Raw genomic sequence first — 16,902 nt, forward strand, 5'->3', positions numbered from 1 at the left:
ATGTCTTTAGAATCTAAACTCTGGGGGGGAAGAGTGGGGTTGGGAAAATGGACTCTACCACACCACATCTGTGGGTTGTAAAAGGCAATAAAACTTTGTAATTAAGGTCATACATGTTTTGTGTATATTTTCTTAAGGCACTTAAGAACTGCTCTTTCTGCAATGCCTCAATATCTACTGTGCACTTTAAATTGCACCAGCTGGTGCACACTTATCTCGTTTTTCTCCCTTTGAAAAAAGGAGCTATGAAAACGAACCAGTGAAAAAAGTTGATAGCCAGTAAATTACAAACCATGCAATTTTTGTGTCTCTTCTGCGAGACCTAGGAGCGATGCATAAGGTCCACACATGCCTTCTCCAGCTGCTCCACAGTGAAATTGGGCATGCATTCGCGCCAGTATTGCTTTTATTGCAGGCATAGATGCTTGAACCTGCATGGAATTCAACCTGTTTTCTTTGCCAATGTAAAAACCAGGTTAATCCATTTGGATTCATGTCAGTGCCATCTCTAATGTATGGCTATTGCAAATGGCACTTATGTTTGTTTTAAAAGGCTGAGTGTAGTTTGTTTACGTACACCAAAGTACACATGGGTGTTTATGGCCATACAAGGTCCCATCTGTAAAACAAAGTACATTTCACGTTTGAGGAATGCTTATATTCAAGTGTAATTGTAAGCGGCCATTTCTGTGCAATTTTACATTTCTTATGAAATTGGTGCTCATTTTAGGAGCTTGTGCTGATTTTAATACATTACCAATTGGAGAAGTTGCTGGATAAAGAAGTAATCTGCACACATGTAACCCATGTTGCCAATGGAAACTGCTCTTGGCACTATTAGCATTACACAACTTAATGAGACTCATTTAAACAACTCAAAAAGGATGGTCCTACGTCTTTAGACCAGTATTTCTCAGTACAGGCTCTACTTCTGTAAAACATTGTAATCTGTAAAAGTGTTATTCTCATTTTTTTTCTATGCATTCTGCGACTTGTAGTCCTAGATTTAGAAACAACATGTTGCAGAAGGCAAAGTAAAAACATGCCTGGACTGTCATCCCGAGGGTGGAATGGAACCTCTATGGTGATATCATAAAATAACAAAGCACTTTCATAAAACAGGTACTGTCTGGTGATTGTAGTGACTTCATGTGTCAGTTTACCTATTAATCTGCTGAACAACACCAGTGGAGGAAACGGTCTGTTCTTTACGAACAAATAAAGCAGCTGCAAGGAGGAACATAAATTATAACTCAACAGGCACATATGTTTGTTCCTCCAGTCCCACTAATGAATCGGTATATGCTGCTCCCTTGCTATCTTCATGCTTAATCTGCAGGCCTCACTTGTAGCACTGTCTAGTATTTTGAAAGCAGAGCTAAAATAAAATGAGTGTGAGCAAGGCATTAGTGTAACTATGCAAGAAAAGGCTTGATGCAGTCTTTTTCTGTCTGCATGATTTGCAGTTTTCCTTACCCTTCACCTTGAGACAGTAGAATGCCAGCTCCATTAAACCGATTGGATTTCATCCATGACTTGGGGAAAGATCCAGCAACATGTTGCACATGAATACAGTTTATGAATAATTGGGTATACAGTATACTTAGCAATGTCACTGAATTGCTAAATTGCAAATTTGTGGTGATAAGTATCATTCTTATCATACGAAATACAAGCCAATAGGTACGGCATTTTAATGTGAAAACCTTTTGTTTGGTGAGTGGAGTACTTCTAGACTTCCCCCCCCAAGGTTATTGCAGCATTAAATGTAAACAATGTTGGCACCATAAAGACAAACATGGTGGCACTCAGGTGCAGGTTTTGCAGCATTTTGAAGTACATTTTATTGATAAAAATCTCGCTTTTTAAGAAGTCTCACAACTTAGACAAAATGGTCCACATTTAACCAAATGTTGTGGCGGAGGGGAACGTCCATGGGGGTTTATTTACAGGAGCAGTGCCTTTTATTGTGGTGCTACTTGCCTCTGGTGGATATATTTTCTACTACTGGCTCTGGTAGATGTAGCAGACATGTGACCCTCACAAAACCGACTTACTGAAAGAGTATGCTGGGGCTCATCAATCAAGCTCACACTTATGAATGTTAAAACCCTGAGCTGTGACTAAGTTGCAATACTCTTTTTTTAATGTCACTCTAACTTATTTGTATTCTCTGTTACTATTTTCAGGTAATTTCTATGTTCTGCCCTGCCGACAGGCGACAGGCTTTGGAGTATTTTACACAGCATCACCACTGAAAGCACACCGTGTTGGACCACTTTCCAGAACTGTCTGCTAAATGATTTCTGCAAGTTTGCATTAAATATGTAATGTGTGAGAGAGGGTGAGTGTGGTGGTGTGAGAGAGAGGGCACGTGTAAAGATGTGAGAGATAATAAGGATACATGTTAGACACGCATCAGGGTCAAGATAGTGCATAAACAGATGTGAGGGAGTGTGTACAGTCGGAGAGTCTAGTGTATGGGTCTGCAAACTGTGGCTCTCCAAATGATTTGGACTATGATTGCCATGATTCCTTGTCATTGGGTATGCTGTCTAGGGGTGATGGGAGTTGTAGTCCAAATCATCTGGCGAGCCAAAGGTTGAAGACCCATGTAGTGTGACTTTCACAGTGCAAGAGTGTGTGCAAGTAAGAGCAAAATGAGAGCAGATGTATGCAAGTGTGTTTCATTATGTAGGGGTGCAGAGAAAGGAGGCACATAGGGTAGAAATAGGCACATGAAGCAAAATGATGCCAATGGGGGTGGGGGCCTCAGCATTTGGAAAGGGGAGAAGAAATAGGAAGATTGAGTGGCAAAGAGAAAGGGAAGGATAACATGAAATGGGATAGATAAACAGGGGTGAAAATGTATGTGTGTAAAACAGTAAGAAAGAGAAATTCCCACCGGTGAGGTGGGCAGACTTGGGAGTGGAGGTTCATGCAGGAAAGAGGCACCTCCTTATAGGGGGAAAGGAGTCATGTGGGATGGCACTTGCACGCAGCACATATGGTAAGATGTGCACAGAAGGAGGGGTACAGGGAATGGGGGGTGAGAGGATTAAGTGTGGCCAGAAAGGGAGGATGAGGATAACAAGAAGGGGCAGCACTGTCAGTCTGGGATCCACGTGAGGTGCGAGACAGCATAGTGTGTGTGATGGAGTGAAGGAACGAGCCAGGCAGGGTGCATAGAGTAGTGCAAGAGAGAGGGTATGTGTATATGTGAGAGAGTGTGAAGCTTTGTGCTAGGCAGATGGCTCAAAAATGCCTGCACGAGAGGGAGATTATGCATATAAAGCTGAGTATGGATGCAAGGCGGTTAGAGTATGTGCATGCAAGGCCGGAGTGAGAAAGTAGTATATATGTGTACATGACAAGTGATGCACAGTAGACGCATACGGTAGGCCTATGGATGAAAGGAGAAGGGTAAGTACACAATGGTTCCAATTGTCAAAGGAAATTCACAGTGAACAGGGGTTAACATACGGAACTGTGGCCTTTGACAGAGATATGAAGGTCTAGAGAGCGGGCGCTCACATAGGTGAGGGTTTTTATGAGGGTCTGATGATTGAAGCAATGCGACACATTCAGACCACAGAATCAGAAGGTGTTGAAGTTCTCTTCATCATGGATCAGCATGCAATACAATTATTGATTGGCTGATGATACCTAAAAACAGGTTCTAGGCCTTCCAGTACGCCTGCAGATTGAAGACTGCTCAACTCACTACAGTCACGTTTTCAGAGCCAATTACATATTGGAATTGATAGACTCAACCTATAGGCATACATGCTCTGTGAATCCGCTTGCCCAACTTCCTACCACCTACAAATAGACACACAATGCAAGGAGACCTGATAGCCGTGAAAACACTTGCGTTGCCATGGGATGTTTAATAACTCTCTGATGTTCGCAGCCATTTAAAGGTACTTGGCTGGATTGTTGATGGTGGAAATCGTAAAATTAGGTGCAAGCTTGATTTTCTCTCTAGTTGGCATATCAGAAATGCTAACCACCAGTGATATGGAGATCAGGGCACATATGGCGCGAGCCAAAAGTCACTAATCAAGACTACATAATGATGATAGTTAAACAATGTTCTATGCTATGTAAACTATTACATATCATCAACTTTGTAACAGTTTACAAAGTTCTTTTAAACATTTTGAAAACATACTTTTATTTAACTTTACACAACAGTTAAGTGAGTGTACACTGTTTTGAAACACTTCACAAAAAGGTAACCTACATGCAAAACCTTGTGTTTACAATGTTTTGCTTTTTGTGAACTACACCAAAAGTATGGTTTGAAAGGGTTACAAATGTTTTGCAAACAATTAAAACAAATGGTCTGCAATGTGATTCTGAACTGTTGCAAATCTTATTTTAATTGTTCAGAACACATTTGTAAATCTTTGAATCCATTGTGTGGGTATGGTTTACAAACAGCATACCATTGTAAACCAAAGGATTTGCAAGTAGTTTACATTATTGTAAACGGTTTGTAAACTAAGTGTACATGCATTAAATGTTGTGTAAACTCCAGGCAAACACAAAATGGGTGTCATTACGAGTGCAGCGGTAAGGGGTTAACGGTGCCGGTAAGGATGCCGGTGCCTTTAAGCCCTTTCTGCCGCATTACGAGGTCCCTTAGCGGGTCCCACTAAGACCGGCTGGTAAAACCAGCCACCTTAGCGGGAGCCGCTAAGGGATCAGGGAGCTAATAACGGGCCCGTTGTTAATGGGCCCGTTATTAGCTCCCTCCCCATTCCCATTGAGCCCTATGGGGGCTCGAATGGGAATGGGGATGGGTATTTTGAATGGGGATTTACCGGGTCCTCCAAGGTTGGAATGACCCGGTAAGTCCCCATTCAGGGAACCCGGACACGAGTTTGGAGGCAGCCATGGCGCTAAGATCACCTTGGCAACCTCCAAACTCGTAATGACCCCCGAGTGGCGTTTCTATGTACCAAACAAAGTGGATTTTCTTTTGCCTCATAATCTTAAATGTTGTTCTGCACCGAACTAACACCTGTTAGTATTATACACAGTGCCTCTTCTGGGTTTTTGTTTATGTTCACATGTTCATTTAATATTTCCTTGGTCTCCCTGAACCCAAAAACATGCACCCTGAAGCCTCTGTAGATATGTGTTTTCTACTATGTAGAAATGTGCGTATCCCCGCAGCTACAAAAGGGTTCTTTATGGTCATGACTAAAGTCCAGCCAATAAAACCTTGTTCTCTTTCAGAGGCAAAAGTTGCCATGGTTATAGCTGATGTGAAAGCCGCATATATTAGGACACACATTTCTGTGCAATAATCATATTATTTTGTGGATTTTAAACCACACAATTTTACACGTCTTTCTGACTTCATGCCCGCACCTCTCCCCTTGTGTCATTTGAACTTTGAGACCTTGGCCATATGTATTTTTGAGTATGTAAGCAACGTACCTGCGGCTACATTAAGGGCATTCATACTCACAGCTATCATCAGACCAATGGGACATTTTGGATTTTGGTGGGCTTGTGTAGCCACGGCTATAACGGTTCCTTGAGTAGCCATAGCTACCATGTTATGTTTCCTGAATCCGTGGCTATAAAGGTGATGTGCATAAATGTGTGATTGGTTGATTGAGAATATATTTTGTAAAATGTTGCATTAGAGGAGTGGTGTTTACTTTGCATTTTTTAAATTGTATTTATTTATTGTGCATTTGTAAGGTGATTATACCTCAAGTAAATTGTGTTTCAAACTGTACCGAGAGAGACATGTGTCATTAGCAGTCATGAGGTAGAAGAGTACTTATTTGATATTTGACTGATTATTTGAGGAACATTTTTCCAGGTTGAAAAATGGCTAGAAATACTGAAGCAGTCACTGAAAACTCTTCCATGTCTTGATTTCTGAGGACCTGACTCTTTTTCAGAAGGTTGCAGAGGAATAGGTGATTTTGATTTAACAACAAACAGTGATGTGCGAGAAATTGGGGATTATTTTGAGAAGCATTGGTTAAGTTCATGTTTTTGGTTTGAGGACATAACTATGGATGGTGATGTGGGAAGATTATCTGTATGTAGGATTTATGGAGAGTGGTTTTTGATAGGGAGAAGAAGATATTTTCAGGCCGATTCATGGAATAAATGTGCGCCGAAAATCCCGGCGCAGAGGGGCCAATACGTGCGCTGCGCCGAAAATCAGCGCAAAGCGCAGGGAAACCAGCGCACGTCGATTCATGGAAGTCCCTGCGCAAGAAAAGCAGAGGACGTGCGCGGAAAAAACGCGCGGCGCAGGCCGGCGCACAGGTCAACCAACGTCGTGCGCCACGGCCACTGCGCCATCACTCCGAGCGCAGCGCACAGCTCTAAAGTAGGCGGGACACAGGGCGGGACACTCGGAATGGGGAATAAAATGGGGCACAACACTCGGAATGGGGAAGAATGTGGGCGGCACGGGGAAAGTTTAGGAGGCAAGTGCGCGGAACGCCCACACGCTCGCATACAACACGTATTCATGGAATAGAATAGGGCAAAAAAGCGCACGCTCAAAGCAGCGCACAGGCACAAACAGGCACAAACACGACCGCCACAAGAAAGCAGGCGGTAGCGTCTCTGCGCCTGCAAGAAATGTGCGCTAAAAGGTGCGCCAACAAATAGCACCTATATACAGACATGATCAATGTCCAATACTGTGGCCCTCCAGGACAAAAGACGTACAAAGGGGTACCCACAAACACAGACAAGCGCAAAGAGAAAAAATAAACGTGTGCGTGCATACCGGGGTGCGCGGTAAGTTGCACACGCGATATGGCCGGGTACGTGGATTTCAGGGGTGCGCGGGAAGTTCCACACGCGATATGGCAGGGTACGTGGATTACAGGGGTGCGCGGGAAGTTCCACACGCGAAATGGCCGGCTACGTGGATTGCAGGGGTGCGCGGGAAGTTCCACACGCGATATGGCAGGGTACGTGGATTTCAGGGGTGCGCGGGAAGTTGCACACGCGAAAAGGCCGGCTACGTGGATTTCAGGGGTGCGCGGGAAGTTGCACACGCGATATGGCCGGCTACGTGGATTCCAGGGGTGCGCGGGAAGTTCCACACGCGATATGGCAGGGTACGTGGATTTCAGGGGTGCGCGGGAAGTTGCACACGCGAAAAGGCCGGCTACGTGGATTTCAGGGGTGCGCGGGAAGTTCCACACGCGAAATGGCCGGCTACGTGGATTTCAGGGGTGCGCGGGAAGTTGCACACGCGATATGGCCGGCTACGTGGATTCCAGGGGTGCGCAGGAAGTTCCACACGCGATATGGCAGGGTACGTGGATTTCAGGGGTGCGCGGGAAGTTGCACACGCGAAAAGGCCGGCTACGTGGATTTCAGGGGTGCGCGGGAAGTTCCACACGCGAAATGGCCGGCTACGTGGATTTCAGGGGTGCGCGGGAAGTTCCACACGCGATATGGCCGGCTACGTGGATTGCAGGGGTGCGCGTGAAGTTCCACACGCGATATGGCAGGGTACGTGGATTGCAGGGGTGCGCGGGAAGTTCCACACGCGATATGGCCGGCTACGTGGATTCCAGGGGTGCGCGGGAAGTTGCACACGCGATATGGCCGGCTACGTGGATTCCAGGGGTGCGCGGGAAGTTCCACACGCGATATGGCCGGCTACGTGGATTCCAGGGGTGCGCGGGAAGTTCCACACGCGATATGGCCGGCTACGTGGATTGCAGGGGTGCGCGGGAAGTTCCACACGCGATATGGCCGGGTACGTGGATTCCAGGGGTGCGCGGGAAGTTGCACACGCGAAATGGCCGGGTACGTGGATTGCAGGGGTGCGCGGGAAGTTCCACACGCGATATGGCCGGGTACGTGGATTCCAGGGGTGCGCGGGAAGTTGCACACGCGAAATGGCCGGGTACGTGGATTGCAGGGGTGCGCGGGAAGTTCCACACGCGATATGGCCGGGTACGTGGATTGCAGGGGTGCGCGGGAAGTTGCACACGCGATATGGCCGGCTACGTGGATTCCAGGGGTGCGCGGGAAGTTCCACACGCGATATGGCCGGGTACGTGGATTGCAGGGGTGCGCGGGAAGTTCCACACGCGAATTGGCTGTGTGCTCCCAGGCATTACCTGTACACCCTCCACGGCCCCTGCAGGCAGCACACACCACAGGGAACTACCCTGCACACCTGCTCATGTCTCCCACCACCCCCACCCCCCATCCACCAGGGACACCCTCCACCAGGCCCCCACCCATGTCTCCCACCACCCCCACCCCCAGCACTGTGGGGAACCTGCCAGCAGGCCCCCACCCATGTCCAACCCATGTCTCCCACCACCCCCACCCCCATCCACCAGGGACACCCTCCACCAGGCCCCCACCCATGTCTCCCACCACCCCCAACCCCCCATCCACCAGGGACACCCTCCACCAGGCCCCCACCCATGTCTCCCACCACCCCCAACCCCCCATCCACCAGGGACACCCTCCACCAGGCCCCCACCCATGTCTCCCACCACCCCCACCCCCAGCACTGTGGGGAACCTGCCAGCAGGCCCCCACCCATGTCCAACCCATGTCTCCCACCACCCCCAACCCCCATCCACCAGGGACACCCTCCACCAGACCCCCACCCATGTCTCCCACCACCCCCCACCCCCCATCCACCAGGGACACCCTCCACCAGGCCCCCACCCATGTCTCCCACCACCCCCACCCCCAGCACTGTGGGGAACCTGCCAGCAGGCCCCCACCCATGTCCAACCCATGTCTCCCACCACCCCCACCCCCATCCACCAGGGACACCCTCCACCAGGCCCCCACCCATGTCTCCCACCACCCCCAGCCCCCCATCCACCAGGGACACCCTCCACCAGGCCCCCACCCATGTCTCCCCCCACCCCCACCCCCAGCACTGTGGGGAACCTGCCAGCAGGCCCCCACCCATGTCCAACCCATGTCTCCCACCACCCCCACCCCCCATCCACCAGGGACACCCTCCACCAGGCCCCCACCCATGTCTCCCACCACCCCCAACCCCCCATCCACCAGGGACACCCTCCACCAGGCCCCCACCCATGTCTCCCCCCACCCCCACCCCCAGCAATGTGGGGAACCTGCCAGCAGGCCCCCACCCATGTCCAACCCATGTCTCCCACCACCCCCAACCCCCCATCCACCAGGGGCACCCTCCACCAGGCCCCCACCCATGTCTCCCACCACCCCCAACCCCCTATCCACCAGGGACACCCTCCACCAGGCCCCCACCCATGTCTCCCACCACCCCCCACCCCCATCCAGCAGGGACACCCTCCACCAAGCCCCCACCCATGTCTCCCACCACCCCCACCCCCAGCACTGTGGGGAACCTGCCAGCAGGCCCCCACCCATGTCCAACCCATGTCTCCCACCACCCCCAACCCCCCATCCACCAGGGGCACCCTCCACCAGGCCCCCACCCATGTCTCCCACCACCCCCACCCCCAGCACTGTGGGGAACCTGCCAGCAGGCCCCCACCCATGTCCAACCCATGTCTCCCACCACCCCCAACCCCCCATCCACCAGGGGCACCCTCCACCAGGCCCCCACCCATGTCTCCCACCACCCCCACCCCCAGCACTGTGGGGAACCTGCCAGCAGGCCCCCACCCATGTCCAACCCATGTCTCCCACCACCCCCAACCCCCCATCCACCAGGGGCACCCTCCACCAGGCCCCCACCCATGTCCCCCTGGCCCCTGGTCCTGACGATACACAATAATGGCAGTAATGGCCAGCATACCCAGCACAAACACCCAGGCAAGGATTGCATGCACCCACATAGTGAATGCAATCACATGACACAACCCCAAAGGCAAGTATGCAAAAGAACACATGTCCGCCACACACACATACACAATGGGTGCAAGTGAATGTCAAAACCCATATCATGACATGTAAGAAACCAAAGAAAAAATGACACAAGTGTAAGATAATATAAAAATGTATTAAAAAAAAAATCAAGTAAACTAATACAACTATCTGGCAAAGCAAATAAAAGGTCCATGTCCGGGAACAAAAATGAGAAACCAAAAAACAAAGGATAGAAAAATCAATAGATTTTGTCCAAAGTAAACACATGTAGTATGAAATGAAAGAAAAACCATTACGACATGGTGTAAACAATATGAAAGTAAAAAAATGTACCTCCCAAAAAATAACAATATATACAGGATTGTTCAAGGGTCCATGAGCCCAACACCACTAATGAAACCTAATACTAACTAATTAAAAAAATATGTACAAAGAAGTGGCCATTGTCCAAGCGGTCCAAAATAATAAAAAGAAATAAAGGAAACCTAGCACTAACTAACTAAAAAACTATATACAAAGGCAGCGGGCTAGTCCTGCGGCTCACTTGGTGATGCTGGCCAGGGCATCCTCGAACTCCATGTCAATGTCCTGGAGGCGGGACTCAGTCCTGGCCCCGAGGTCTCGCAGGGACAACCCCATGTGCTCACCAAATTCCCTGCGAGCCTCCTCGAGGCACTCAGCCCGCCTCAATGCCTGATGCATGGAGATCTCCGCCCTGGCCATGGCGAGCCGCTCCTCTTCCGCCCGCTGCCGCTCCGCACCTATCCGCTGGCCAAACTCCTCCCACACGGAACACACCGCCATGCCAGGGTTGCCCTGCCCTCCGGCCGATGCCTGCCCCTCCGATCTTGATGGCCCTGAGCCATGATGCCTCCCACGTCGAGCCCGCTGCTGCCTCCGACGCCACTGCCTCTGCCAGCACGACGGCATCCAGGCTGATGGTAACCACCGACGCCGTCGTGCACGTGCCCTGCCCGATGATGCCGGCACATCTTCCATCTGCTGGGGTCCACTTGCTGTGTCGTCCACCCCTGCTGGACCTCCGACTCCCAACTGCGGCAGGGATGGGATCCCCACCGAGCTCGCTGCATTGGTCGGGGCAGGTCCACAGGGGGCCATGGTGGCATCTGGGCCGGAAGACGGCAAGGAGAACGACCGGTGGATAGCCTGCACAGAGGAGGAGAGGGCCGTCAGATTGGCCAACACATGCAGGAACCCCCCGAACATGGCCGATCCCAATTGGGCCACGTCGGCACGGTGCACTTCGTGATGACGTGCGTGCTCCTCCCGGGAAGCACGCACGGCATCACGAATCACAGCCGTGCGCATCGCGACCCCAATCAGGACCTGCTCCACGCGGCCAGGGGTTCCCACGGCCGCAGGTGGAGGGGAGTCAGTTGACATGGACATCCCCTCTACCTGCGGACGGGCCTGGGACGGGGCATCCCTGCTGGTGCATGGTGGTGCACTCACAGGGTCAGGGACAGCGACATGCACAGGCACCTCCACGGTGACCTGTGCTGCCTCCTGCCCCTGGCCCTGGACTGCACCACTTGCACCAGCAGGGATGCTCCCACCAGGCCCCATGTGTGCACCAGTGTCGGCCTCCTCCTCCTCTGTGCAAACCACCAACCTGGATGGCTCCTCACCGTCTCCCGCCGTAGCAGGCCCCTGTGGGGGCTCACCCACCCCTTCCGCTGCAGCCGTGGGGGCATCCCCGCCGCCTTGCTCCACAGCGCCGTCTCCGCCCTCTTCTTCACTAGCCGCTGCGTAGAGGGAGACAAAGGACACAAGCATCAGGCTACTGTACAATGGTCCCCTAGACAGGAAGCAATAGCAGATGAGCACCCCTGTCAAAGTACACTTCCATCAAGTCCCTCCACAACACATGGGTCAGTCCAGGCAAAACACACACAGTAACAGGCATGGTGCATGCCATGCACATTTCCATGCATGTCCAATTGACCCTTGAAACATTCAATGATATGTAACTCACATGCATCATGGCTCATGCATATCACATGCACACACTTCACCTCAGTCACATCCATCTGGCCCCAATCACACCGAACACAGGCAAAACAAGGGTAAGTTGGGTGCGTCACTGAATCTGTGCATTGTCACACACATGAGTCATGCATCCATGGCATGCACAAGTCACAGACATGCAGGTCAGGCACACAGACATGGCTACCATATATGTACCTGGCATCAGCACCCATCCTTCACCCCCATCCATGTCCAGGTACAGAGACTGGCATGCTCTCATGTCCCAAATCTGTATAGTGCTCCCCATGCCGCATTTCAACACATGCAACAACCATGTGGGTCACACATCACTGGTCGCACATGCATTACCATGATGTCCCAGCACACATACATGCATACATGGCCCATGGCACACATACAGGCAAGTATCATAGAACCAGCACACCGCAACATGCCCTGTCTCACACAGTGATGCTTGGACACTTACCGCTCAACTCCAGACGGGTCTCCCTCTCAAGGATCTGGGCGTGGAGCGCTGGGCGTACGCGTTCCAGGACCCTCTTCTGGATGGAACTCATGTGGCCCCGGCCCCCCTCCACGAGGCGCCGGGCCTTCACAAGGGTCCTGGACCTCAAGTCCTCCCAGCGCTTCTTGATCTTCAAGACGTTGCGGGTTGCCACCCCCTCCGCGTTGATGGCAACCACACAGTCGGCCCAGATCCTCTCCCGTCCTTCCTTGCTGGCGCGGGACGATCCAAAGAGGGCATCATACTGCCCCAGGACATGCTCCACCAGGACACCAACTTCGGTGGCAGTGAAGCTGGTGCCCCTCTGCCCCTCTGGCCTGGGGTTGCCACTGGTGCCAGATGTAGAAGTGCCCGACATGGCAACCCCAGAGGCAGGTGTGGGTGGGCAACTGGGTCCTGGGGCTGGGCTGTGGAGCGATGTAATCCCAGTTGGGAGTCTTCAGTTCCAGCAGGGGTGGACACAGCAAGTGGACCCCTGCAGATGGCTGATGTGCAGGCACCAAATGGCAGGGCACGGTGGCAGCAGGCAGGCAGGCAGGCAGGCAGGCAGGCAGCAGCAGATAGCACGTGGGAGGCTGCTCAGGGCACTGGGGGGGCAGTAACTCGGCCTTCGGGGCAGGAGCGTGGTGTTCCGTGTGTTTTCGGGTGGCCAGCTTGATACGGAGTGATTTGGCACGTGAAATTCCTGCACGTCAGCGTGAAATCCGAGGAAAGGCCCTTAGCGCGTAAGTGCGTCAGCACGCATACGCGATTCTATTGGACCAGAGTCCCTCATCGCGTAAGCGCGTCTGACGTGATCCGCACGGGCGTTCCCCACTCAGCACGTGAAGACGGAGCACACGTGGAAATACTGCACGTCAGAGTGTCATCGCGTGTAATTGGCCAAAAGTGCGCGTACACGCCATTGGCCTATGTACGTGTATTTCATCGCGTGTAATTGGCCAAAAGTGCGCGTACACGCCATTGGCCTATGTACGTGTATTTCATCGCGTGTAATTAGCCAAAAGTGCGCGTACGCGCCATTGGCCTAAGTATGTGTATTTCAGGGGCGCGCGGCCACTTACACAAGCAAGTACGTCAGCGCACCTGTATGCCTGCTGCGTGGGAATTTCCACACGCGATTGGAGTGGGAACTCGATTCCAGGGGTGCGAGGCTCACACGCTCGCCTACAACACGCGCAAGGCATTAATTTGCGCACTTTTCAATAAACAAGCCAGATGCCAGGATGAACATACCGTTCCTAGCAGCAGTGGCAGTGGGCTACCAAAGGAGGAGGAGGAGGAGAGTCAGGGCCAGAATATTCACACCCAGAACCAGCCTATTCGGGATGCCTGATGACCAGGTGTATGGGAGGTACAGGTTTCCAGCACACATCATACTGGACCTGGTCAGTGAGTGGGAGGATGACCTCACATCACCCACCCTGTGCTCCCAAGCACTCAGCCCCCTGCAGAAGGTCCTGAATGTACTGCACTTCTTGGCCACTGGATCCTTTCAGCGGACAAGTGCCATAGTGGGTGGTGTGTCACAGGCCACGCAGTCACGCTGCCTACACCAGGTCTTGAACATCATCACTGCACGGCCATCAGTCCGCAGGCACATATATCTCCCCAGGACTCATGCAGAAAGGCGGACGTGCATCCAGGAATTCTATGGTGTGGCTCAATTCCCCAAAGTGCTTGGTGCAATTGACTGCACACATGTGGCTCTACGTCCACCCAGGGCAACAGAGCACATCTATAGAAACCGCAAGCACTGGCATTCCATCAACGTGCAAGTTGTATGCAATGCCAAGGGAATAATCACATCAGTATATGCCAACTATCCAGGGTCCACCCACGACAGCTTCATCTACAGAATGTCTACCCTATGCCGGGACCTAGAGGCTGGCCAGCATGGAGATACATGGCTGCTTGGTGAGCATGAATGCCACTGCACATGCATGCATGTCAGATACTGGGTCATGACACAACACCACTAATGATACCCATCACCACCTCCGCAGGGGACAGTGCCTACCCTATCAGCCCCCACATGATGACCCCAATCCGGAACCCCACCACGCCACCCCAGGTAAGGTACAACACAGCCCACATTGCAACACGGGGCATAGTGGAGCGCACATTCGGAGTGCTCAAGTCACGCTTTCGCTCCCTTGACCGTTCTGGCGGGCAGCTGTTATATGCTCCCCGAATAGTGTGCAGGATCATAGTGGCAGCATGTGTCCTGCACAACGTTGCAACACGCCGGGGCCTGCCCATGGACATGGTGGTGCCCCCACATCCACAACCACATGCACGCCCGCTGCGCATGGGAGGGGAAAGGGCACGGGGGGAGGCAGCCCGTACGCAACTGGTGGCCAACTTCTTCACCTAGGAATCACAGTGCTGGCTAGTGCACACTGCTCTGGCACATACCATCTGACAATCAATGATGACACTACCTGACAATGTCTGAAAATTACTTGACAATAAACAGTCAGATACACATCAGCCTGAGATTGTTAACATGGAAGTGTCAATATGTGTGCACCCCTAGCTACACATACACCAGCAATGCATCACAACGCAAAGACACAACTCCATCAATCTAATATGCATTGGCACAGGCGATTCACTACATGACAACATTGCCATGTCACCCATTCCCTTCACAGTCCCGCCACTGAGGACACCATGTCATGGTATGTGACAGCAAACAAACTGGCCATCACAACATGACACCAGTGTCACAAATAGCAGTGCCCCAAATGGAACATAGCCGCACTTGAGCAGCTAACCGCCCTGGAGCCACTACTACACACCTGTGTAAGAGTATTTTCAATCAAATTACACACCAACCCACCCTGAAGCCCACCCAAACAAGACACATTGCATGTAATCAATGGTAGTCTCATTACCTGATTCTGCTGGTATGTCCTCACCATCCAGATGTACAGTGATGGCGCCATGCAAAAGTGTCAGTGCACATCTACCGACATGTAGTCTGACTCCAGAGAGTATGCCCTTGTGAAGATCTGTGTGAAATACCTGCAAAACATGAGCAACATATGTAAGTAGAGGCACATATCAAACCATCATGCATAGTTAGGTGCAACAACAATGAACACTATGAATGTCTACACAGTATTGACTATGGACTGGCCAACAGCTCATGGGAGTCCAATGTCACCGTGTAATTTGCTGTCACTTGGGCACACCCTTTGCAAGCCCATGGAAACGGAAGCAGGAGGGGTGTGGATGTCTGCTACCCAAGCATCGACACCAAACTCAGGACAAGCCTGCATGTGCCCAGCCACAATACAGTGTATGCCCAGGTACCCACACAAGGCAACACTCTTGCAAAATAAAAATAAAAATGAGAAAAAATGGCCATGAAAGGGCCGGCGGGGGGGGGGGGCCACCTATGAGGTCCGAGGACAGGATGCACGCCACAATCCACCTGTGTGGATCATGGGAAAGGAAAACACCCCATAGGCTCGTGGCCCACACGGCTACTCTGTTGTGGGAGATGAGTCGCTATGGCTCTGGCCAGACCCTGCAGCTGACTCTGGAGGTGGGGGAGCTGCCTCAGAAGATGGTGTGACAATGGGAGGCAGCCCACGCAAAGCACGAGTTTGCTCCTCCATGGCTGCAAGCAGGCGGGTCTGGTAGTTCTGGTTCTGGGTTATAATCATGCGGAGGTCCCCATGCAGTAACTCCCGGGATGACCTGACCTCCGCACGAGTTGCCTGCATCTCGGCCGAGAGCGTCCGTGTCAGACGCTCCAGCTGCTCCTCTGTCCTTCTATGGGATGAAGCCTCAAGCTCTAACAGGGTCGACCTGAGGTGACGCAGTTCTTCCCTCAGGCCTTCCCTGTGGCGCTGGGACTCCATGGAAAGTGATTCCCGCAGAGTCGCCAGTGCCGCCCGCCTGTCCATGTTGGACGCCAACATATCCTCCCTGTGTGCCTGGCAGATGGACTCTGTAGCCTGCTCCAGTCGCTCCATCAGCCTTTCTGGGGGGACAATGGAAGTGGCCACCCTATCCATGGCCTGTGCAATCATCTCGGATGATGCTGCCTGTTGGGTGGCCATACCGTAGATGGATTGCTCCCAAACGGTATTGCCAGGTGGCATACGGCCACCACGTTGACGGGCACCACACCTGCCTGGGGCAAGGCGGACTGCGCCTTGCTGTGCCGGCAAGGCCTCAGGCTGCAGGACTGCATTCCCTCTCTGATCTGCAGCCCCAGGAACAGGATCAGAGATTGGGTGGTGTGGCCCTGCATCCGTAACCACCGGAGGCTGATCTGCCGACACTGACATCCCCATTGAGGGCAATGGCCCGGCTGCAGGTGGGTCGGACAGAGGAGATTCTCTCCCAAGAACACTCACCTGCGACTGCACATAGGTGTCATCCTCCGAGTCTACACCTGAATACTGCTCGGGGGAGGAACCCCCAGAGACACCCCTCGACAGCACGGCCTGCAGCACTTGTGGGTTTTCACCCACAAACACACCACGTCCCTCACTTGTGGTAGGTCGGCCCGGGTT

The sequence above is a fragment of the Ambystoma mexicanum genome, chromosome 2q (genome assembly GCF_040938575.1).
Source record: "Ambystoma mexicanum isolate Mex_15411 chromosome 2q, UKY_AmexF1_1, whole genome shotgun sequence".
Lineage (NCBI taxonomy): Eukaryota > Metazoa > Chordata > Amphibia > Caudata > Ambystomatidae > Ambystoma > Ambystoma mexicanum.